This window comes from Protopterus annectens, chromosome 10.part0, assembly GCF_019279795.1.
Source record: "Protopterus annectens isolate FY-2018-M chromosome 10.part0, PAN1.0, whole genome shotgun sequence".
Classification (NCBI taxonomy): Eukaryota; Metazoa; Chordata; order Ceratodontiformes; family Protopteridae; genus Protopterus; species Protopterus annectens.
The window spans coordinates 1,756,303,723-1,756,330,648 of record NC_056744.1 but is presented as its reverse complement, the minus strand read 5'-3'; the positions used below and the strand labels follow the sequence as shown (position 1 = coordinate 1,756,330,648).

Below are 26,926 nucleotides of genomic sequence, written 5' to 3'. Positions count from 1 at the left end.
GTCCTGTCTGGTGGACCCCAGCCATAAACAAACTATACAATAGAAGGAGGAAGCTACTACATGATAGAGCAAAATCCCAAAAGGGAAGGCATCTCTGATCAGTATTAGCAAAAAACTACGGGCACTCATAAAATCGTCTAAGGCCAGCTTCGAGAGAAAAATTGCATAGGACACTAAGGATAATCACAAGGCTTTCTTTAGTTATGTTAGGAACCTGGGTGGGAATTCCCAGATATGCTCAGAATTAGTCCAAAATGACAAAAAATACACCAAACCCACAGACATTGCCAACATCCTAGCTGACAGGTTCAGCAAACTCCCCACCAAAAGGGCAAATATCTATCCCAGCAGAGTGTTGCCCCCTGACATCTCAGATGCTCAGGTAAGAGCCGCCCTCTCCAAAGCAAAAAACACAGCATCAATGGGACCAGACGGTGTCCCGGGCTGCATCCTACATGAACTCCAAGAAGAGCTAAACCCAAACATAAAACTACTGTTCAATCTCAGTCTTACTACAGGATATGTACCCAAAGAGTGGCGTACAGCAACAGTGGTCCCTCTCCACAAAGGTGGTGCCTCAACGGATCCTGGAAACTATCACCCCATAAGCCTGACTAGCTTGGTCTGCAAAGCTATGGAAAGGATCATCATGGACCTCATAAATAAAGATATTGAGGACCTACAGACACTGGATCCTACCCAGTTCAGCTTTATTAAGGGCAGATCCTGAATCTTAAACCTGGTTGATTTCTTTGAAACATTCACCAAGGCCATTGACGAGGGGAAGGTGGTTCACACAGCCTACCTGGACCTCGTAAAAGCCTTCGATACAATACACCACCCGGGCATTATAGCTAAGCTCACCAGCTTAAATATAAACCCCTATGTCACTAGATGGGTTGCAAACTGGCTCAAGGACAGAACCCACATGGTTAGAATTGCTGGAGCCATGTCAGACTCCAAACCAGTTACAAGTGGCGTCCCACAAGGCTCAGTCCTGGGACCTCTCTTGTTCGGTATATATTTCTCGGAGGTACAGGCCAACACGGAAGGACTGTGGCTGACCAAGTTCGCAGATGACTGCAAACTGGGTGCCATAATCAACTCTCCAGCCGACACAAGCATCCTCCAAAAGGGCCTCATAGAAACAGACAACTGGTGCCAGAGCCATGGCCTCAATCTAAACACCAAAAAGTGTATAGTCATCCCCTTTGGCAAAAACAAAGTGCCCACAAATTACCACATAGGTGGTAATCCATTAAGTACGGAAGAAGTAATTAGGGACCCAAGTTGATAGCAATCTCTCATTTGACAACCACGTGGCCAAAGTGGTTAGAAAAACATTTTATATAGCCCACCTAATCATGAAGGGATTCACATCTAGATCAGGAGGTCATCGTGCCTCTTTACTCATCCCTCATCAGGCCCATAATTGAGTACAATGCCCCTTTTGGGATGTACCTTACCAGACACCTGCAGCAACTGGAAAGACCCCAAAAGTACCTCACCAAGAGGATCAAAGGGCTCAAATAGATGCCATATGCTGCCCGGTTAAAGAAACTCCAGCTCTACTCAGTGGCATACCGCCTGCTCAGAGGCGATCTGTGCCTGACGTATAAAGTCATGTCCAACCTGGAATTAATGGACATGCTGCATCTCAGAAAACCCAAATCCCATCGAGCTACACGCTCAAGAGACTTGAACCTCAGCACTGAAATAAATAGGACATGCTGGAGGGACAGATTCATAACTCAGAAGCTCCCTTCACTTTGGAATAAAATCCCAGTCCAGGTTAGGCAGAGTCCCTCATTGACTTTCTTCAAGAGGAATCTTGATGAGTGGATGGGAGATCGTAGGTTTACCCCGGGTATCACTTCTGTGTCACTGTTAGACAGAGGCACAGTATACTAACCTCGAAAAAGGGCATAGCAAAATTCATTTAAAACGGGTGGCGAAAGCCAAACACACTCTGGCTAGGCTTATAAATACCCTAGGGCAGATAGCCTAGTATGAACCTATGAACCTATAAAAGGACATTTGTGAGGGAATCTTGATAACAGGATGAAGTTACTGGTCATGCTAGATTTTTAGCTTCACAGCAGGAGACAGGATAGATGAACAAAGCAGACTCCTGGAAAGTTCTGTAGATGTCTTCACTTTGAGTTTCTGCATCTGTATGCCATCATCAGGTCAAAACCTAATCATGTCTGCTATTTATCTTTATAATTTTTTCCAAAACAATTGTTTTAAGAGTGCCTTTTATTGGTCATTGCCATTGCAAACCCTGACTGACATTGGCTTGTTTTAAACCGATTTCCATAAGATTTTTTGAACTGTTGAATGAAAATTTTAGATTCACAAAAGGAAATACCAGTCAACTAACCTAATAAATTCAGTTCAGCCTGACAGATGGAAATGACAGCCCTGTAAATAAATAACTAATGCAAACATAGTACATTAATAATTGAAAGGAAACACAGGTGTAGTATATACACTTCAGATAAGCACCACAGCTATAAATTACAACTTCTTGGGTCAATGCCTTATATAGAAACATAATGCAAAGCATGGGTCGTAACTTACATGCCACATATGCTGCAAAGTACACATTTTAAAATTTACTTTGTGCATCATCTATGCTTCAGTTTACATTAAAAACCCTGATGTATTTACTATGGTTTTATTTTTATTATTAACTTTTTCAGAATGGCAATGTGGCTACTTTTTTGCAGTACTGAAAAAACAATATGTCCAGAAACATGCACTGCCCAGATTGGAAGTCTGCCTTCTGAACACAAGTCTTACAAAATGCTTTACGATGTAAAAAAATCTTGGTTAAATCACCAAAGCAAAATGCTGGGTAGCAATTTTTGCTTTGTGAATGGGACAGATTTATTAGTAACTGATCTTCAATGTCTGGTGATACCATCATGCCAATAAATCTGGATCCCCCGTATTACCTGTAGAATCGCGTAGCGTAGCAGCCTTTTCATTATCTTTGTGCCACAGTTGTAGCGTCTCCCTTCTTGATATATTATCAACATGTTACACTACAGCAAGGGTGGCAAATGGTTTGATTAAAAAAAAAAAAAAAACAGCAGATTTTATGCTTAACACAGACTAAGTACCCAAAAAAGATAAATGTTGTCAGTGAACAATCTCAAATTCTGTAAATGAAGTTTGGCAACAAACCAAGTTGTCCCGGGACATCTTCATGAGGGGTTAGATTGATTAGTGGGAGTTAAGTGGGTTGCGGAGTTGAAAGGGTTAAGTGGAGGCAGAAATGGTCGGGAGGAAATGAGATAAGGATGGGGAGGGGCTTAAGAGGTTTAGACAAGTGTAGCTGGATGAGCAATCACATTTTGGCGTGAACTTGCTTGCTGAATAGATAAGCAAGCTGAGGTAAGGATGCTGCTTATTTGGTGGAAGGTAATTCAATGAATGGTGTATGAAGTGAGATAGGGACGTTGCTTCATAAGTAAAGTAAGTGAGCAGAGGTATGGACCCTGCATGTTGGACAGGGTGAGTAGGTATGCTGCCCTGATTAATATTACAAGGATATTAGGCTGTGTTTAGAATCAACTACATTATGGTTAGTTGTAATTAATTAATTTGAACAAAGCTATTTTATGGAAGTTTAATAAAGGTCGTCAAATGTCATTTGGTGTGATGTGTGTTTATTGAAGGGGACCAGGACAAATGAAGTTTGGCAATAAACCAAGCTGTCCCGGGACATCTTCATGAGGGGTTAGATTGATTAGTGGGAGTTAAGTGGGTTGGGGAGTTGAAAGGGTTAAGTGGAGGCAGGAATAGTCAGGAGGAAATGAGATAAGGATGGGGAGGGGCTTAAGAGGTTTAGATAAGTGTAGCTGGATGAGCAATCACATTTTGGCGTGAACTTGCTACCCACCCACCCTCCCCTTTTCGTTAGAGGGTTGGGGGATTGAGGTTATTTTATCAGTTGGGGTAGGCAGAGAAGAGGGACAGGCTTGCCCTCTTCTCTTCCCCCTCTGGTGTCTGGATGTTTATTTCAAGGATCTGGGGAAAGGAAAATGAGCAGCTGGAGGAAGCTTGCTGGATAGATAAGCAAGCGGAGGTAAGGATGCTGCTTACTTGGTGGAAGGTAATTCAATGAATGGTATGAAGTGAGACTGGGACACTGCTTCATAAGTAAAGTAAGTGAGCAGAGGTATGGACCCTGCTTACTGGGCAGGGTGAGTAGGTAGGCTGCTCTGATTAATATTACAAGGATGTTATGCTGTGTTTAGAATCAACTATATTATGGTCAGTTGTAATGAATGAATTTGAACAAAGCTATGTTATAGAAGTTTAATAAAGATCGTCAAATGTCACTTGGTGTGATGTGTATTTATTGAACGGGACCGGGACAAGTGAAGTTTTATGTCTAACAGAAAAGCAAGTAAATGACAATGAATTAAACTGATGCTCTTATCATGAGCATGAACTATAAATTGCTTTGGGAAACAGTATTATTAACAATTACACACTTCCATATAAAATCTAAATAATTATTTTAGTCCGTTTAACACCATATGGCCTTGCAGGACCATTACCCACATAGCGACATTACTCGTCATGGTCCTAATAAAACACAAACACCCAAAGACATTTGACGACCTTTACTGTAATGGAAATAAATAACAAACATCACACTTTGAGGCACACAGAATCCAACAATGCAACAAATAAGATAGTAAACATAAGGGCAGCGCACCTGCTCACCCTGAATAAGGAGCGTCTCCCACTTGCTCACTTACCCTAGTAATCCTGAAGGCAGCACCCCTGCTCACCTTAATACCTTCATCAATTCCATATTTCCATTCCAATTCACCCACCATCAAATCACCATCTCAATTCCAAATGTCCTACTGAGGGGGGCAGAAAAGGGTCAGCTCCCACCTTATTTAACTCTTTCCTACCTGCTCCCTACCCAGACAGTCCCAACCTACTTAACACCCTACTTACAGTCCCCCCCCACTTTACCCATCCAAGGTCATCCCGTGACAAATGTGTCTGTTCCAAACTTCACTTCCCAAGTCACATTGCACCATTTTAAGGCTCACTTTACATATGCAGTAGATGCACCATTGTGTGAATACTTTCTGAGCATGTCCGAAGATGCAATGAGGAAGAGTCCGAAGACAGCAACTGGCTGTCTATAAACAGAACTGTGGAATCATGCCCTTTTCTTTTCTCAGCTTGCCACAACTGTTTTCTTTGGATAGTTTGATTCTTAATAATATTTTAACATATTTTGTTAGTTAATGTAATATTTCCTTTGGGGGTGGCTATCTGGTGGATTGGTGTCCTTCTGCAGAGTTTCAAGAGACTGAGCACATCCCATGTGAGGGGTCTAGCCAATCTGCTGACAAAATGATATATTATTTTTGGAAACTATGCTACTTTAATGAATGTTGAGTGTTTTTCCATTATGAGAACTTTCACCTTTATTTTTAGACTTCTTAAGAAATACACGGGTGAAGTCTAATGTTAGGAACTCCCATGTTTGTAGACTTTGTTATCAGTGGATACTGTTTTAAAGGAACTTCAAGTATATACTAGACAAGGTTTGCCAATTTCCATAGCAGTTCAATGAATGTGTCAATTTTTGGAACACATCAGGATGCAGTTATATGATTTCCATCTGTTTGGCTATGGGTTGCCTAATGGTCTTTTGGAATTTATCTGTTTATTTTACAGTGTGGCTTTATTGTTATATATGGCTGGCTTGGTTTCAAAGTGCAGTTTCCTTTATGTTTCTGAGTTACATCAGTTAAATGGATTCTGTCTTTTCATTTATTGGCCACATTAACTGTTTTGGAGTTTTTAATTTTAGTGAAGATAAAGACAAACTGCATTTGTTGTGTTAACTTTGCATTTTATGCCTAATATACACCATTAACTGACTCATCAACTTACTATATGTATAATCTTAGTGAATAGTTTATCTGTTTTAACAGTGGTCACCCATTGTAATTTTGATGCCTGCTATTGCAAGCCAAGGAATTACGTCAAAGAAACAGTGAAACTAGAAGATAAAAGTGAATACAAACAAATGCTGTTCGCAGTTAAAGTTGATTTTTGCTGGGAGGATAAGTACCCACATCCCACTATACACTATGTGATTGTTACATGTCAGAGAAAAGTGAACAATCCAAGATACACTGATCTCAGACAGTGTATGTAAATCCAGTTTTCAGACATTCATCCTCACTTTTCCAGGACTCATACTTATGAATCACATAATTCAAAATAGCTAAGCTATTTAGTCTGATACAGCTTTACTGTAGATATTTATGTTAGTTTTTGTTTGCATCTCATTCAATTTTGTAATAGTACTTTGGAACAATCTAAAATAAACTCCAACTCGAACTTGGTGGATCACCATATACTCTAACGTGGTGGGGGTACTTGGCCTGCAGCCTCGTACCTTACACTTCTAGTGCATATGGTAAGCTTTTAACAGTGTACAACTCATTACATGTCATTCTTACTCTATTGTATTATGATATGAACATCAATGCTGACTGCGTACTAACATGTCTGCTCACGATGCTCCTCTGTGTGATGTATTGATCATTGTACATAAATGTCTCAAGCAGAAAAAGGGCAGTACAAAAGAATGATGTGATCCCCATAAGCTACAACAGCATTATAACAAAACAAACAAGCTAATTGTTTAAGATAAATATCTATACTTTTATTTGTCTATTTATTTACACTTTGCTGACTTGTTTAGTACCACTAGGCCAATGAAGTCTTTTCAGGGGAGGAAGCAAGAGTGCTTGTAGCACTGAAAATTTCAGAAGGAACAGTCCCACATGAAAAAGCCTATGAGAAAACACTGTAATTACCTTAATGCATCCTTAATAGGTTCATAGGTAGGTACTAGGCTATCTGCCTGAAGGCATTTATAAGCCTAGCTGGAATGTGTTGGCTTTTGCCACCCCTTAGATTAGTTCCCTGTGCCTCAGTCCAGCAGAGCCATTGAAGTGATCCCTGGGGTAAACTTTGTTTCCTATCCACTCGTCAAGGTTTCTCTTGAAGAGGGTTAGAGAGGAGCTCTGCCAAATGTAGACTGGAATCTTGTTCCAGAGCATGTGAAGTCTCTGGGACAGGAATCTATCCATCCAGCACGTCCTATTTAATGTTGTGGTGAGGTTTAGATCCCTGGAGCATGTGGCTTGAGGGGATATGGTTTTCTTTAGGTGGAGCAATGTCCATCAATTCTGGGTTGGACATGGCCTTGTATGTCAGGCAGAGATCACCTCTGAGTAGGCAATATGCAACCGAGTACAGCTGGAGTTTCTTCAGTCGAACTGCATAGGGCATCTGCTTGAGGCCAGTGATCCTCCTGGTGAGGTACTTCTGTGGTCTTTCCAGTTGTTGCAGGTGTCTTGTAAGGTACATCCCAAATGGGGCATTGTACTCTGTGATGGGTCTGATGAGTGATGCATAGAGGGGCCCAATGACCTCTTTTGATCTGGATGCAAGCCCTTTTGTGATTAGGTGGGCCACATAGAAGGATTTTCTAACCACTTTGGCAATGTGATTATCAAAGGAGAGGTTACTATCTACTTGGGTCCCCAGATCCCTTATTACGTTTTCCAAAGGGGATGACTATGCACTTTCTGGCATTTAGCTTGAGGCCATGGTTTTGAAACCAGGTATCTGTCTCAGTGAGACCCTTTTGGAGGATGTCTGTGTCAGCTGGAGAGTCAGTTATAGCCCCTAGTTTATAGTCGTCTGTGAACTTGGTCAGCCATAGTCCTCGTGTGCTTGCCTGTACCTCTGAGAAGTATATGCCGAACAGGAGGGGTCCTAGGACTGAGCCCTGGGGAATGCCACTTGTAACTGGTTTAGAGTCAGACCTAGCTCCCGCAACTCTTACCATGTGGGTTCTGTCCATGAGCCAGTTGACAACCCATCTTGTGACATAGGAGTTTATGTTCAGGCTGGTGAGCTTGTCTGTAATACCTGAGTGGGGAATGGTGTCAAAGGCCTTTACAAGGTCTAGGTAGGCTGTGTGGACCACCTTTCCCTCATCTATAGCCTTGGTAACTGTCTCAAAGAAGTCCACCAGGTTTAGGAGGCATGAACTACCCTTAAAGCCGAACTGGGTAGGGTCCAGTGTTTGGAGGTTTCCAATGTCTCTGTTAATGAGATCCATGATGATGCACTCCATAGCTTTGCAGACCAAGCTAGTCAGGCTTATAGGGCGATAGTTCCCGGGGTCTGTTGTGGCTCCACTTTTGTGGAGCAGAATAACTGTTGCTGTGCACCACTCTGTGGGTACGTAGCCTGTGGAGAGGCTGGGTTTGAACAGTGTGTTTAGGTGAGGGGTTAGTTTATCGTTGAGCTTGTGTAGGACGCAGCCTGGGACACCATCCAGTCCCACTGATGCTGTGTTTTTGGCTTTGGAGAGGGCTGTTTTAACCTGAGTGTCTGTGATTTCAGAGGCACTACATTCTTCTGGTATGGTTATGGGCCCTTTTGGGGTGAGGGGGTGAAGTTTGCACTGAACCTGTCTGTCAGGATGTTGGCTATATCAGTCAGTTCAATGTATTTTGTGCCATTCTGCACTAACTCCAAGCAGATCTGAGAATTGCCACTTAGATTCTTGACATAGCTAAAGAATGCCTTGTGGTTATCTTTGGAGTCCATGGCAATTTTTCTTTCAAAGCTAGCCTTGGATGATTTTATGAGCGAACGTAGTTTCTTGCTGATACTGATCAGGGATGTCTTCCCTTCTTGGGATTTTACCCTTTTCTGTACTAGTTTCCTCCTTTTATTGTATAGCTTGTTTATGGCAGGGGTCCACCAGATTGGTTTCCATTTCTTGGAGGAGTGAGTCTTGGTTTTGCTTGGGATAGCCCGATCCATGCATTCTTGTAGGTGCCTGTAGAGTGCACTAGTAAAAGATTTTGCAGCTTGGTCAGCGTTATCCTTTAGCATGGGGGCTTTGAAACTTCCCACCTCGGTCTTAAGTAATGTGAAGTTTGCTTTTGAAAAGTTTTTCACGGTGGTTTCTTTGACCGGGGGTGGTGGCGGAATGTGGATATCCAGAGTGATTAGTTTATGGTCAGATCTAACCAGCGAAGGGTTGACCTCCGGTGTGGAACATCAGTTGCCCATGTTGGTGATGACCAGGTCCAATATGTTGTCACCTCTGGTGGGGGAGTTGACCAGTTGATCCAGGGCATTTGAGTTTATAAATTCTAGGAAATGTTGGGCAAGGGAGTTTGTACTTGAGTAGTTCTCCCAGTTAATGTTTGGGTAATTGAAATGACCCAATATCAAGGTGTTTGGTAGGACCTTTATGTTTCCCAGTGTTTCCAGGAATGCGGAGTGGGGGACCTGGGACATGGTGGGTGATCTGTAGCAAGCTATAATTTGAATAGCAGTTTTGCCCATTGTTAGTTGCACATGGATGATCTCTAAAACATCATGCTGTGCCACTAACCTGGAGGTGTGGGTATCCTTGATGAATATGGATACTCTCCCGCCTTTTGTTTTTCGGTCTGGGTTCTGTGGCCGAAATGTATGGTATGAGTTGTAGCCTGGTACTGCTGGGGTGTTCTCTGGAGCCTTAAACCAGGTTTCTATTACTGCATATACATCGATGTTCTCCATACTGAGGAGTGCCTTGAGTGTATGAATTTTGAGGTTTAGACTTTTGGCATTGAGTAGTATTACCCTCAGATTTTTGTTACTTGTGCTATTTACGGTGGTCGGTTTGTCTTTTGAGCTTTGCTTAAAAAGGCACTATGGGGGTGGCAAGAGCCTTTGCCAGTATTCAAAAGCCTAAGGGTGACAGATGCAAGCTGTCTCTAGCGAAGCAGCGTGGCTTGTCGAGCATGTCATCCCAGGCATACAGAATTTGGATCCCCTTTGAATGACACCAGAAACTTAGCCAACTGTTGAAACTGATAATTTTTTTCTTTATACCGTGGTATCATTCTTAGTGAGGGCAGGATGCTACTCAGGGTCAGGGTCATACCAGCCTGGGCTATGTGATCAGAGAGCTCTTCCATGTCTCTTTTCATGTAGTCCAGGGAGGTACGGCTCAGGTCATTCACACTAACATGGACAATGACAGAGTCATATTTGTACTTGTTCTGGAGTGACCTGAGTGCTTGTATTTATGTGGCGGATCCTGGCACCTGACAGGCAGCTAACAGTAACCTTCTCCTTATTCAGCCTAGTGAGTGGGACATCAGTGTGCCTGACTATAGAGTCACCTTTTACTAGTATGTTGGGTATGTTATTTTGCCTTGAGATCTGTGATTGTGTGGCACACTGGTTTTGTGAAGTATGTGTTTCATGGTTTGTGTTGGGGGTGAAGGTTGCTTGGATGTCTGCTTTGGAGGGCTCTGTTGCTTTTGCAGATTTTTATTTAGCCGCCGAGTATGTTTTCATGTGTTTACGTGTGTTTTTTGCCGGTGCTGCTTTAATGGGTCTGTGTGAGACTGGTGGTGTGATGCCAGGTATTTCTCTTCTCCTCTTGACTGTCTGATCCAGTCTTGGGTTGAGAGAGCTTAGCCTCCAGTTTGGGTATAATTGCATCTCTCGCATGTATTAGTATTTGGTGGTAGGAGGAGAGGGTTGCCTGTGTACATGAGGCAGTTGTGACATTGCCTCAAAATGCCCAGATTCACCAATTGGACTGGAGAGTACACCTGAAACTGCCCTTTGGACATGCCTGGATAGGTACAGTGAACTGTTTTACTGAATGGCTGGTAAGGTCGAATAGATGCCCTTGTCCTTCTGTAGTGCTTGGGTTTATAAGTGCTTGCTATGAGTTTTGAGCAAGTGCCGGGCTGAGAAATGAATGGTTTGAGTGCTTAAGTTGAAAGTTTGTGTAGTTCCAAAGGAAAAAAAATTGAAGAGGAGACTTTGTGGAGCCGGGAATAGTTATAGCCGAGCTAACTGGCACTGCCCGGCGTGCAAAACTGGGCAAATGTGTTTTTTATAGTAGGGAAATGAAAGATAGAAATTAGCCCAAAATGGCCAATAAACTACTACTTTCTGGGCTGAAACCACTCCTCCAGGGACAGATAAGCTGCTCAAAGCTCCCCTCTCTCACAGGTGAACAGAGAAATTTCCTTCTATCCAAGTAAGGCATGGGCAAACACAGAGATTTGTAACACAGCCTTAAATTCAGCACTAACCTGAAAACTGGACTATACTAGCTTTGAAAGACAGGAAACAAGTATATATATTTTTTCAGAAAATAAAGCAGATACAATAAAAAAAAACACTTAAAATGTACATAAAAAGATGCTTATTGTTATATATCTCAGTTCAGAGTTGTAGTCAATGCCCCTAGTAATAAAGTAGGAAGAAACACAAATACAGTAAAAGCAGATAAATAAAGTGCAATTTTTATATATACATATATATATATATATATATATATATATATAAAAACAATAGAAAACAAACAATCTGCTTTAAACAAGTTACCCAATTAACCAGAAAAAAAGCTCAAAACTGAGCCCTGTTCCAGCAGTCTTCAATCAAACAAGTTCTAACTGCACACTCCCACTATTAGGGTGCAGGGGAACCTTCTCCAAAAAAGATGGCCTTGTCCAGTGCTCAAGTTATACAAACAAAGCTAGATTCAGCAAGCCTGAATCTGGTCCTAAGCTACACCAACAAGGTGCACCAATTTCAGAAAGAAACAGTTCGAATAAGCAGGAACAGTAAGCCTGTGACCAGAAATTCCCAGCTCAGAAAGAGCAGAATCTAGCCTCTCCTCCCACAAGAGTGCAGACCACAAACCTTCTTAATGTAGAATAACTGGCCTGAAGCCCAAGTGCTTAAACCAGAACTAATACACTTTTAGAATAGCAGACACTGAGCCTTCAATCAGCAATTCCCAGCTTAGAAGGATGTAAGCTACCTTTCCTTCTACAACAGTGCAGACAACAAACCTTCTTAATGTAAAACAACCAGTATGAAGCCAAGTGCTGAAACCAAAAGACTTAGAATAACAGTTACAATTTAATCAGGCTACTACCAAGCAGCAATAAGTGCAGCAGAATAAATAAAACTGAGTACTTTAAGAAGAGGCAAAAGCAAAATAAAGTAGGAGGAAACACAAATACAGTAAAAGCAGATGAATTTTTTTTTTCTAGTAAAGTGCAAGGAGATGGGTCTACTTCACCCTGTCGAAGGCCGACAATATCAAAACTGATATTGTCGGCACCAAAATGTCGAAAGCGAAAGTCATCTCGTGTGTAAATGGAAATCTCTGTAAGGGGAGATTTCCGTTTACTGCAATGTAGTGCGATCTTGGAGTTGGTATATTTAAGTAGCGGGGGTGTGTGGGGGGTGCAGGGGGGCTTGCCCCCTGCATACAGCAATTTGTGTTGTGTTTGGGTGTTTTTTTTGTGTGTACTTAAAAATCACAAACAGAGGTCAAATTCCACCAGTGGTAGCCAAATAATGAATTTTAAGAGAACGTTTGAACAGATGCAAAAATCAAAACTTTGTGTCAAAAGGGCGACCACTGCATGTATTCATTGTAAGCAATGTTCAAACATTTATAGGGAAGATAGCACAATATTACAAAATGGGATGCAGAGTAGAGTGAGATATTGTATGGGGAACTGTAATACAAGAATGATAGTGTATCTAGCAACGTGTACAAACTGTCCAGCTTTTTATGTAGGAAAAACTGAGAGGGATCTGAAGGACAGAATGTACGAACATGCTTATGACATTAAAAACAAAAAGGAGGCTAGTGCACTTTATAAGCATTCTTTAGTTTGCCCGGGTTTTACAGGTTTTAAATTTGGCATAATAGACATGGATAGAATAAATGTAAGAGGGTGTGATGTGAAAAATCTTTTGTTAAACAAAGAATTAAAATGGCCGTTAAGATTAAAATCTAGCATTCCTCCAGGTTTGAATGAGTATATTACCATCAAACCAGTGTTACTGGCAAAAGCACTAGAAGTGTAAGGATTGTGAATGTGGTCACTGATTGTTGAGAGATTCACACATGTCTATTAAAGTATGACAATTAATTTGTTTTAATTTTATTTTTGTTAATAAAAAATGTGCTTTGAAATGACACTTTAAAGTCTATTTAGAAAAGAGAGTACATTACAAAGTCACTCTTGAGCTTGTACTAATAAGGTACTATATGACTTTAAATTTGAATTGGATTTTAATTGTATTAATGGCACATGGTATAAAATAACCAAGTAAAATGGTATGGAGATATCTGATGAAGTCTTGTTATCTAAGACGAAAGCGCTCATTTTGTTGTGAAAGAATAAATTATTTGGCTACCACTGGTGGAATTCGACCTCTGTTGTGATTTTTAAGTTATTACAATTATTCTACAACTATTTCACATTTTTTTTTTTGTGCGTGTTTAATGTTCGGGGGTTTCGACATTTTTGTGTCGATTATTACGCTGTCGACAGTTTGAGTTTTCGACAGTGCAATATAAACGCCAAGGAGAGACAGGGAGGAAGGAAGAACCTTACTGGGTTGGCCTTCTCAAATCTTCTCTCTGTATTAAGTAGAGTGAACACTAGACTCAGAATATGATCTCACTGTATTCGGTTAAGTGAGCAAATGAGATGGACTCAGGAGTGTTCAAATACAGACTTACAGGAGGGGCAGGAAATTCCAGAGCCACCAACACTAACATCAAAATAAGAACAGGGAGGGTGGGTATGGACAAATAAGAAGAACAAATACAATTGTACAGATTACAGAGATATTAAATCAAAATGCAGACAAAAAATGAGAATAAACACTTATCTTTTCTCAATATCACAGCTGGCAGTAGGTCAAGTTCTCTGCAGCAGCCTGAGCAACAGGTATATATGATTTAAAACACAGGACAGAAACCAAACAATACAGATGCAGGAATACTTTGGCCGGATGAAACTAGTTCTGAAAACTTACTGACACTAAGAAAACAGACAAGGCCTCCAGACAAAGGATTTCACTACAACTGAGGTGAACACTAAGAAAATATACAGCTATAACACACAAGAAAAAGAATAAGTACAAATGTGAGGCATGTAACTATTGTAAATTCATTTCTACAGGGTCTAGTTTCACAGTGAATCAACACATGTTTGAAGCCAGAGGCCGGTACAGTTGTAGTTGTAAATCAGTGGTTTACCTGGCTTCCTGTCAGTCATGTCCGGCTTTCTACATCGGCAAAACTGACAGGAAATTAAAAGAAAGGATTTATGAACATACATATCATATAAGGAAGAAGAGCAGTACCAATGCCCTAGCAAGAGACTGTAACGTGAACCCTACCCGTGCTTTTTTGTTTAAAGTGATAGATCAGGTAGTGGTTGATGAAAAAGGTGGACCACATCAGTTACTGTTAGAGAAACGTGAACTTGTTTGGCAGCTTAGGCTAAATTCCTACACTCCCCCTGGTTTAAACGAGGTCACATCTTTGACTTGTATTTTGAACTTGAAAAGTCTATTGAGGTGACACACACAGTATTTCATTTCATGTTAGCAAAAGGTAGCAACTGTTGTAGTTTATTCCTGTTTTTTTGTCTTGAGATCCTTTGCACATTTTTATAGTCTACTAAAAATTACTTTTAAATTTTTCAGCATTTTTAGAACACAGATCCTCTAAGGTCTTAGAACATAGTTTACTGTATGTATTTGTACTTTTAGGTATTTGACACCCTGTCCATAGTTATTGACATTTTTGCTTCAGACACTGTCACCTCTTGGTGTTGTGAGCAGTAGTCTGTTGTTATATTTGTACTCATTTTATACTTGTTATTATTATTATGTTCTTTTCTTCTTTTACACTCGAAGCATATATCTAAAACTATGTTTTCCTACCTTTATGCTTTTCATTCAGTATTTCTGGATTTTATGTTGGAGTACAGTTTTGCATTTTGTTTTTTAAAATGAAAGTTTTAAACAGAAGTTTTAAATGAATGACCTTATTTTGTTGACATGAGCTTTTTTAACACAAGAAAAAGGTTTCTGATGCAGAACACTTTTAATTATTTAACTTAGCATTTAATTAGTTAATTGAATGGTAGCTGAATCCAATTACTGTGTTTCGCTTTGGCGCCTTTTTCATTTTAAAACTGTGTATGAAGTTTTTTTTCTTTTGTCTGATGAAGTCTTCCAAATGTGGAAGACGAAAAGCGCTTCACATTAAACTTTTTTGGAGTTACTCTAGCCAGATCGGGGCCTGTGTTGTTGTTGTTTGTTATTTTCAAGAGTGTACATATATATATATATATATATATATATATATATATATATATATATATACGTGTGTGTGTGTGTATGTGTGTGTGTGTGTAAATTACGTTACCTTGAACAAAGTAGATGCCTACTTCAGTAAAAGTTAATTTCAATGAAAGTGGACTTTCGCTGAAGCCTAGTCACCGGATTGGCTGACTAAAAAATAAACACACAGAAAACATGTTTTGCAGGAGGCAAGCCCCCCTGCACCCCCCCCATGTGGGGGACTGTACCCCTCACACACACCCCTACTTAAATATACCAACTCCGAGATCGCACTACAGTGAGGAAAAGGGAATATTCCTATTATGTGCTGTATTGTGATCTCCATACTTTGTTTTCAAAGTTTTGGTACATTTTTTTGTTTGACTGATTGCCAAAGAAGATTGTATCACAAATTTAATAAACTCCATATAGGAATAGCGTTATTCCTACATGGAGTGAATGGTGACCTTGTCTGCATCTCCCTCTCGGCAATGCACCTTGCATATTAAAGAAGGTGCATTACTGATGGGGAGCCGTATACACGTATACTGAATGAGTGCTATTGGGTGTGTTACAGTGCTCGCAGATCTGTAACATGCCTCCTACACTCTCAAAGTGCCATACAGCATTAAAATAAAGAAAGTATCCTCAGACACGTATTTAATAATGTGAAGTATAATGTCATGTAGGGGTGTGTTACAGTATCCGTAACACACTCCCTGCATTGTGAAAGTGCCATATGGCACTAAAACAATAACTCCAGTGCTCTGGACCAGCTTGTAAACACCCCCAGAAGAGGTAAAAATATACTAAACCTGGTCATCACCAACATGGGGGACAAATGCTTTACACCTGCGGTAAATTCCTCATTGGCCAGATCTGACCATAAACTCATCACCCCATATATCCACATACCACCCTCATCTTCTGTCCCAAAAGAAACCATGGTGAAAAACTTCTCTGAAGCAAACTTTATGCTACTCAAGACAGAGGTGTCAAACTTCGTTACTCCCACACAGAATGTCAGTATGACTGAATCTGCTATATCCTACACAAAAGCACTCTGCAAGCACCTACATGAGTGCATGGACCATGCTATCCCGAATAAGACTAAGACCCACTCCTCCAAAAAGAGGAAACCAGTCTGGTGGACCCCGGCAATGAACAAGCTCTATAATAGAAAGAAGAAATTACTGCAAATAAAAGTAAAAACCCAGGAATGGATGGGGCTCCCTGACAAACCTTAGCAAAAAACTAAAAACCCTCATAAAAAACTCTAAGGCGAGCTTTGAAAGAAAAATCACAACAGACACCAAAGACAATCACAAAGTATTTTTAGCTATGTCAAAAACCTGGCTAGCAACTCTCAGATCTGCTCCGAGCTACAGTATAATGGTTCAGAATTCACTGAACCAACCGATATCACCAATATATTCAGTGCAAACTTCACCCCACCCTCTCCCCCCAAAGGGCTAATATCTATACCAGAAGATTGTGCTGCCCCTAAAATCACAGACACCCAGGTGAAAACAGCACTCTCCAAGGCAAGAAATGCAGCATCCATGGGACCAGACAGCATCCCATGCTGCGTGCTACATGAGCTCCAAAATGAATTAACACCTCACCTTAATACCATGTTTAATCACAGCCTCACCTCAGGCTATGTGCCCACAGAGTGGCGCACGGCAACAGTCATCCCACTCCATATAGGAGGTGCAACCACTAACCCCGGGAATTACTGCCCAATCAGCCTGACAAGTCTCATCTGCAAGACTATGGAGTGCATCATCATGGAACTCAAACAACGACATTAGTAACCTACAAACCCTAGATCCCACCCAGTTTCAAAGTCGTCACTAAAGCAATAGATGAGGGAAAGGTGGTTCACACAGCATACTTTGATCTTGCAATGCCTTCGATACCATTCCCCACTCGGGAATTAGAGACAAACTCACCAACCTAAAAATAAACCCCTATGTCACAAGATGGGTCACTAACTGGCTCAAGGATAGGACCCATTCAGTGAGAATAGGAAATGCTAGATCAGACTCCAAACCTGCAACCACATGTACCACAAGGCTCAGTCTTGGGACCCCTCCTTTAAAGTATTTCTCTGAGGTACAAGCTAACTCGGAGGGACTATGGCTCACAAAGTTTGCAGATGACTGCAAACTGGGTGTCATAATCGAGACTCCTACTGACTTAGACATCCTTCAAAAGGGTCTTATGGATACAGATATGTGCTGCCAAAACCACAGCCTCAAACTAAATGCCAAAAAGTGCATTTTTATACCATTTGAGAAAAAACAAGCACCTATTAACTACAACATAGGAACCAGCCCACATCACAGAGTGTGTGATAAGAGACCTAGGGACTCAGGTAGATAGTAACCTCTCCTTTGACAACCACATTGCTGAAGTGGTTAGAAAATCCTTCTACATGGCCCACCTTATCATAAAGGGGATTGCATCTAGGAATAAGGAAGTTATTGTCCCCCTTTACTCATCACTCATTAGACCCATTATTGAATATAATGTCCCATTTGGGATGTACCTAACAAGACATCTGCAACAACTGGGGAGGCCACAAAAGTACCTCACAAAGAGGATAATGGGCCTTAAACAGATGCCCTATGCCAGGAGGCTAAAAAAACTTAGACTGTACTTGGTCACATACCAGCTTCTCAGAGGTGATCTCTGCCTGACATACAAGGCTATGTCAAACCCTGAATTGCTGGAAATGCTCCACCTAAGGAAAACCCAATCCACCAGAGCTACACACTCAAGGGACATAAACCTGACATCAGCAATAAACAGGACATGTTAGAGGGACAGATTTGTGTCCCAGAGACTCCCCTTGCTCTGGAATAAGGTCCACATATATGTGAGGCAGAGCTCCTCGTTGTCACTTTTCAAGAGAAATCTTGATGAGTGGATAGGAAACAGGAAATTCACCCTGGGAATCACTTCTGTGGCCCTGCTCGACAGGGGCACAGGCAACTAAACTACTTGGGAGGGAGGCAATAGCACGACATTTTTGGCTCGGCTTAATTATGCCCTAGGGCCAATAGCCTAGTACCTACGTATGAACCTAAGAAAGTGTCCTCGGAGACTTATTTAATAATGTGAAATGCAATGCTTAATTTTTAATTAATGGTTAATTTTTTTTATTTCATTTTCTTTAAAGTTTAAGCATAGCTGAGTGGGTTTGCACAGCATGACGTTTTGCTCAGCAGTGCGTAAATGTATCGAGAAGCTATATAGAAATGTATAGCTGGAATCTTCACAGCCAAGTTAGCTGAATGGTTAGAGACATGACTGTGTGCAGTAGGTGCACGGTTCAAATACCCAAACAAATCATTCAGCTTTTACATGGGAAAGACTTTTTATAATCATTTTTATTTTATTTATTTATATAGTTATTCATATTTGTTAACCAGGGTAGTGTAGCTAGTCCAGAATCCCAGTGTTAGTGGAGCTATGAGGTGAAAACCACCATTTAAACACAAGTGTCTGATACAGTACAGTCACACAGCAAGGTAATGTAATGAAAGCACATGGGGGAGGTCATGTAAAGTAAAATACATACACTTAATAATAATGTATCAATAATGAGTAATTAATATCCAATGTTTATTTTTTTAAATGAAAAAATTTGTTTGCCCTTAGCTCAGTTTTGCTAAACACTGCTAAGCCAAGCTAAGGAATGCTTAAACAGGACCTGTCTGAGCAATACTTAGCAACACTTAGTTCTGCTTAGTCAGTTTGAGCATTGCTATGCAGTCCCATTCTAAGCAGTTCTCAGCTAGGCAAAGCGGGTTTGCGCACCACTAAGCAATGCTCAACATTTGCCACTTTAAGCACTGCTCAACTCAGCTTATCAGGTTTGCGCACTGCTGAGCTGTACTTATCATTTTTAAAAGTGGTCCAATGGTGGCAAAGGACAGAAAAATGGCCACATTTAAACCACACTGGCGAGAATACAGGCATACCTGATAGAGTTTGATCTGTGCAGGAAATATGGCAGGTGATGGAGAGGGAGTGCACCTTTGGGCACAGTGCTGGGGCATGTTGGAGCCAGGATCATGGCTGGGCTCCTTGTTAAGAACCATGACAACAGACTGCTGCAGGACCAGTACCACTGTGTCATGTCACCCTCAATAAAACTTATTCCCACAAATGGTTGTGTTTAATCTGGTCAGTTGTTGAAAAAATATAATTGTGTGTGGGTGCTACACAGCAAATATGGGTATGAGAGCATGAATTGAATGAGGGTTGTCTGATAATCAGCTGTTATGCTAAACTGTAGATGTGGAGCTGTAAAACAAGATACAATGAAATTTGATATATGTTCTGCACTAAGATCTGAAACTTGAATAGTAATGTGCAATGTATTACATTGTGTTCCCTGCAGTATTGTCTTGTGTTAACCTTTGCATTTCAGCTATATGTAGTCCTGATTGTAGGCATGCTGATACAGGCTAGTATGAGACTGTAATAGGTGGAGACTGCAAATATATGATGTGCAAATGTATAAGTGTCGGGTATGCAACCCAGCACCCTGCCATGGTTTGTACAGATCACACAATCACATCTAATAGGGGTTAAATGTGTACACCTGCATTCAAATTGTTAATACACAGTTCACCAACTATCTACCATGCATGAATCTCAGACATGTATGTTCAACTGTCATTACAGTCTTCTGTGACACTCCACTTATATACAAGGTCAGACTTTGTAACCAAGTGAGTTTTAGGCACAAATCAGTCAAGCAGCAGACATCAGTGCCCCAGTAGCTCAGTGTGATAGGAAATAGATATGTTTTTCATTTTTGCACACACAGACCACAGTTTGTATCCAGGGACTGGTACTAAGATGTGTTTATAGTTACACACAAGTAATCCTGACTATTTGTAAAAGAAGTCAGGTAGTGTTAACAGATATTTTCTACACAGGGCATACAAGTAAAGAAATGTTTGTATTAGCTGTATGAAGGGTATACTAAGTGTATAAATGTTCATGTCCAACTGCATTCCTACAAATGACAGCAGGATAGGTATATACACCATGCACTATTCCCGATACATGTCTCTCAAGTGACACGCTGTCATGGCTGGCTAGTGATCACTGTTGCCAATAACCTTGAACACCAATATAAATCCAATTGAAGTATGCCAGTAGCACACTCCCAAAACATCAGTGCAGGGTACTCCTTGTTAGCCATCCAGGTTGACAGCTTAACAGGTATGTACATGCTACAGAAGCTATAGGCCACAAATATATGTAAAGTGAGGGCAGACCTGTAGAGTATTGAGCAGTACTGTTGTGAAAAATATAGCCTATACAGTTGGTAATGGACTCTTTCTCTCCCCCACACCCCCTATCTTCATCACTAATTATTATTCATATACTACAGGTATGTTGTTCTCAAAACCTAATGTTGGGACTTCTGTTGTATTAATTTTCAAATATTTCAATGCTTGCATACTAACATACCTTGTTCAAATTCCACTGTTGGTGGCATGTTGTTGTAACTGTTACTGGCATGTTGTTATAATAATGACTGTTATTCCATTTATGCATGTGTTCCATTTGCTATGCAATTTATTTCAATTCTATTGTTCTGGGTTAACTGGAACACCCATGCATGCTGTTATAACTAATGTTGAAATGTTTTGTTGATGACTAACCAATACACTTTGACAAACCTCAACACCATAGCACATTTGGGTAGGCAGATCCCAGCGGATCTGCCTGTCCCACCTCATCTAGCCATGGCACCTGCTGGGACCCAAGCTCAAGCTGCTTTCTCCACTGGTCCTGCACCACCCTCAGGTGGAATCGCCTCAGGGAACGGGGCCTATCCCCGCGGGCACAGAGAGGACTCAGTCACCCAACACCAGTTCTGAGGTATGGTGTGCATGGACATCCAGTGGGATTTGGATGAATGCCTGCACCAGATTGAGGGCAGACTGGTGCACCTTGTGGGGCAGGCTGGCCCTGGTGTCCATCCCCCAGCACAGCCACCTTTGGGGCACTGAAGGAGCAGTGGTGATTGCCTATAGGTGGGGACCTCAGTCACACTGTTTCCATCTGGGGCATATGGTCCTCTAATTCCCAACCACTCTCCCAATCTAAGAAGTTTACACCCTCATGTGTTATACACTGTCCCTGTCTGCTGTCTTGTCTGTCTGCAAAAGCAACTTCTCCTACCCAACTTACCTCCCAAAACATACCTACAACCCTTCCCTAACTTCCCACTCTCACCTTAAAAAAGGGGGGGCATCTGTCTCCCAAAAATATCATCCCATACATAGCTCTCCATTTCACCTCAATGTACACTGACATTAATCAATTACCCCATGAATTACTCAACAAATTTATGTCACCCACACCCCTCCCTGTGGGGTGTGAGGCTCTAAATTCTAAATGGTCTGCATCATGCACAGCTGTTGCTGGACAAGAAATGGAGAGCTATAGTCCTTTCCTACACCCATCCTGCACATCCCAAGCTTCCTTTCATAATGTTTTTCCCCCTGCTTGACCCCATTTTACCACTTTCCTATCACCCCTTTTTCTTTTCTTTTTTTGGAAATAGCGCAGGTGTAAGTTGGATTAAGCACCACTAAGTGAAGTGAAGGGAACCTAAGCGCTGCTAGGCATCACTTAGACTCATGCAAATCCACTTAAAACTGCTTTAAATCACTATCTCATTCATCCACTGTTCTGCCCAGCAGCAAAATAACCAGCCCTGGCAAGTCTCAAATCCAGGACCCTGTGCACTAGAGTCAGAGCAATGGACCACTAGGCCAAATCAGCTGTGGGGAATTAGTACTGCTTTTGTAAATATATCATGCAGTACAGTCATGTAACATTGGGGAAGAAAACATGACTGCCAAGTTTTGAACCCAGGATCCTGTGGACCACAATCAGAGCAACGCACCACTAGGCCAAATCAGGTGTGGGGAATTAGTACTCCATTTGTAAATATATCATGCAGTACAGTCATGTAACATTAGGGTAAAAAGACACCACTGCCAAGTATTGAACCGAGGACCTTCTGAACTATTTTCAGAGAAATGTACCAGTACACCAACTCTGCTCTGGGGAAGTAATGCACTTTGGCTAAATATATCATGCAGTACAGTGATGTAACATTAGGGAAAAAAGACACCACTGTCAAGTACTGCACCCAGGACCTTGTCAACTACTATATACTGCATTACACCAGTAGGCCAACAGAGCTCAAAGATCAAGTAGTGTTTTTACAAACATATCCTGATTGCCAGTGACACACTACTCCTATATATATATTGGGACAAATCACAGTGTACTTGGGCTAGAGTAACCACCTGTCCCACTTTGTGAAGGACAGACCCTCTTTGAGCAGTTGTGTCCTGCAAAGAAATAGAAACAATGCAAATGTCCTGAGATATTAGGACATATTGGCTATATTTTATGTAATAGTTGCATAAAACAGTTATTCTGTATCTGAAACACCTAAATGTTACAAAATAAGCAACTAAAATGCTACAAGAATAAGCTGTTACATAGGCAAAAAATGAGGTTCTGTCCTTTGTACTGGCCGTGGGTATGTTTTGCCCTGCAAAATCTGATGTTTTTTTACCAAAACTGTTCCACTTTGGCAATTTGAAAAGGTGGCAACCCTAACTTAGGCCTCTGATGCAAACAAATGAGTACACAGACAAACAAATGCTGCTAGATGTATGGGAGACCTACTACAATATTAGGTAGAGCTGACAAATGCACAGACTGTTGCTGAATGACCACAGTTGTGTCCCCTATGTATGGCAGGGTTGCCATAAAACCTATTCTGTGTGCTGACATACTGGCAATGCAATGCAGATTGGGGTTAAAAGCCATGACAGCTTGGTGTCACATGTCATACCCATCTGAACACACATGTCCATGTCAATCATCACACTGTAAGCATGCGCATATGTCTTAGAAAGGCACTTGACATTATATAATACCTTGTTAGTAATATAGCATGTAATATATATTATCACACTATAACATTCTCATGATCTATATATATATATATATATATATATATATATATATATATATATATATATATATATATATATTATGAATATATATTATTAATACATTCTATATCATCTGAATATATAATATATATTATTAATATATTCTATATCATCTATCTGTGACATTCCTAGCATGTGTCACACCTGGATACCCACAGTCCTGGACCACAGCCCAGTCTGTGGCACAACTACATGCATGTTTATAAAACATAGGAATAACTGAGAAATGCAATGTCCAGCAAACCTGGTTGCTCCCACTGCATTCACTGCCATCCAGAGTAGCATGTTAAAGGCCTGCAGGGTGGGACACATTTCACAATTATGGACATGTGTTCTAAATGTTGTCTAGCACTCCCTGGAAGGCACTATTGCATAACATATGTACCAGAGGCACATGCTTCACCTGGACTGTTATGGGTACCATCAGCCAGGTAATGCTGTGATACAACAGGTGACACTGCTCCCTCACTGACAGTAACAGCTTGCTGTCCCCCAATGTCTTCACAATCCCTAGTCTGACTCCTGGCCAGAATGCAACAGCTGCGGCCTGCTACACATGCAGCAGTATGTCCAGCTACCTGCTACAACCTATCATACCTCCCACACACTAGAACAGAGGATCCACACGACACACATACATAAAGGACTGGGGGTGCTCATGTGAAAGGGGCATGTGTCTCCCCTTACAAACATACACAGCTGATAGAACAGCATCAACTGTAGCAGCATGCACATTCAGATAAAAAGGATCTATGACACTCACATCTGCCTGTCTCCTTACTGACCCCAACACACATTGCTCAACAGTACGCTGCTACAGAGTCTGAAAGTCTGTTAACAATGGCCAGACATAGCATGCAAAACTGTCAACATAACACATCAATCCAAACAGTGGACAGTATTTCTACCTACCATCTGTAAAGCTGTAGCTCCAACACCTCCATAATAACCTCCTCACAGGCCAGGAAAAGGGACAAGGCCTACACGAAGGCCTTAATTATAGCATTGTGTAGCCATGCCATTGGCTAATGGAAAGGCAACCCAGCTGTTCTGGATGCAATTAGCAAGTAGGAGTCACAGATTGGTGCACAGGCAATCACCTGTTCATGAGCAATACCTACAAAAGGCAAGCTGCTGCCTATGATAAACAGGTCTGAACCTTTATTCATGAAGAGACACTGCAATTCACTAGGAGACTACAACTTGATTTCTTCACTCAAAGGAGTACAGCACTATATCAGGTATGTCATTGAATGAAGCATCTAATGGAATGCAGATGGGGGGATGCAGTCATGAGAAATAAGAATTTAAACTGTAGGTCTCAACAATATTGCCTATACTGACATGTTGCTGTTAGTCTGCTGTCCAGCACCTATGTCCATCCCTTACAGCTCTGTCTGCAGTGGCATAGATCACAGCTCTGGCCCCTGAATCACCCCAGCAATGGTCAGCTCACATATGACTGCTAAGTTTGTTGTCTGTTGTACAATACCAACAGTAAGAACTGGTGGATACAGGTGGTATATGACATCATGTACTGTCAGTGAGCCCCTGTCACTCTGTGAACATCATACAGGCTTAGTTCAAAGATTGTACATGTGTCCCTCACCATTAATGAGGTACTCTGGCTAGGTCACTGTGTACTCCACACCTGCATCTCATTGCCTGATAGCTATGGCTAGCATACCTGGTGACCCCTTGCAGCAGGACAGCAGGTTATGGTTACTAGTAGTGGGGGGGCACTGGCTCTGGCTCAACAGCAGTGCATACATATTGAACATACAATGTAACGGAATGCATACAGTACCACATATTCATGTAATATTACTGTGTTGCCAGGGTCTGCCATGTCACAGACACATTCTCCAAACTCTGGGGACAACCACCATGTAATGTCCAACCATTGTCTGCAAATACACATTTATGTGGCAGGGGAGTCTACATCTATGAGGCACATGTACACATTCTACAAACACCCGGGTACTGCATATGTCAGACAGCTGTGAGAAGGGCACACTACACCACATATGCACTGCTGTCAGTTAATGTGTAGCACAGATGTTCCTGGAATGTCCACATGCACTTGTAGTACCACTCACTTATTTTTCAGATGTAGGCCGGATGACATGGTACTAACATACTGCCCATAGATACCCAGCAGTTGATGACAGTGATGGGTGTGGACACATACCACCACAGTGTGTTACACCACTCAGGCCATGTCTGCTACTCCTGGTGCCATATCACGTTACTAGGCTATGGGCCCTGAGTAGCCATATCCCTAGGCCAGATGTTAGCCCATGTTAGCCCACATGTATGCAAGGCAGCACCCGATGCACCCCGTCCAGCAGGGACACAGGCTGTATCCCAGGGGTGTATGTGCAGTTAACCATCCAGTTATCCAGGCTACACATGCAAAGGTATAAATAGCAACACTGCCTGATGTGGACAGGGTGACCATTCCACCACAGGCTGATTGTGGGGGACACATCTGAACTGCCAACAAGACCACTTCATGTCACACATCAGGTTGAGGGTGTGTGTGTGTGTGTGTGTGTGTGTGTGTGTGTGTGTGTGTGTGTGTGTGTGTGTGTGTGTGTGTTTTAACAGAATGGAGCATGACTTGCACTTGTGCTGCAGTCTCAGAAATGTGGAGTCCATGAGTGCCTTCCATGCCACACTGAGGTCACCCATGAGGATTATATATGAAACCAGGTAGAGGTTTGGGGTTATGGCCTATCACTGTGAGGTACATGTGTGATAGCCAGGTATTCCCTGTTGAGGAACCTCTGTAATATCCCCAGCTGCTGGATGTGATGTGTGATGTGAATGGTGAACAGTGAATTATAGACATTAACAGTCCTCATTGGGGAGATGAGGGGATGTTTATACCCCATGCCCCATGATGACATACCCTTATGTATGACATGGGCCATGTAGAAGGTTTATCTTACAATGGAAGCAACATCGTGTTGACATGTCATGTTGCCAAATACTTGTGTCTACAGTACACTTACGACTGATTTTGTGCCTAGGATGTTGTTTGTACTGTCATAATATATGGTGATGTCACTCTCCCAATAGGGGTTCACACTGCATGTCCTGTTATGTGGCCTGAGGCTATGTGCCTGGCAATGGTCATGTATCTGTGTGAGACCCTCCTAGGCAGATGACCACATCAGTAGGGAACCAGTGATGGCACACAGCATGCAGTCAGCTGCAGACATGGTCAGACATAGGATAATGGCTGTTACATGTACCTCAGATGTGTACATCACACATAACAGAGGCCCAAACATGGAACAGGTTACACACCTACTTATGGGTGAACCGCATGAGGTGCATTTCCCTATGTGGAATAGGTGTGTCATGTCAGCGCACTGGTGTGCTATCCCTATGGCAACATATGCTGTGATGCATACTTGGCAGTGTTATATCCTTGATGGCCATGTAGGCTATACTGTCACAGTTTGTCCATCTCAAGGTAGGCATTTTGCAGTGTCACTCCAGTCCATGGCTTTGGTGACTGTCATCGAGGTCATCTGAATGTAGCAGACATGAACCCTTCCTTGCCTAAGTGTGTA

General features: G+C 41.7%; 1 protein-coding gene across 4 annotated transcripts in view; it reads right to left on the bottom strand.

The window, feature by feature from the left end:
- LOC122813981 (CD276 antigen-like) overlaps window positions 1-26,926 on the bottom strand; it is a 294,557-nt gene that overhangs the window by 53,520 nt on the left and 214,111 nt on the right. The window lies entirely within an intron of this gene.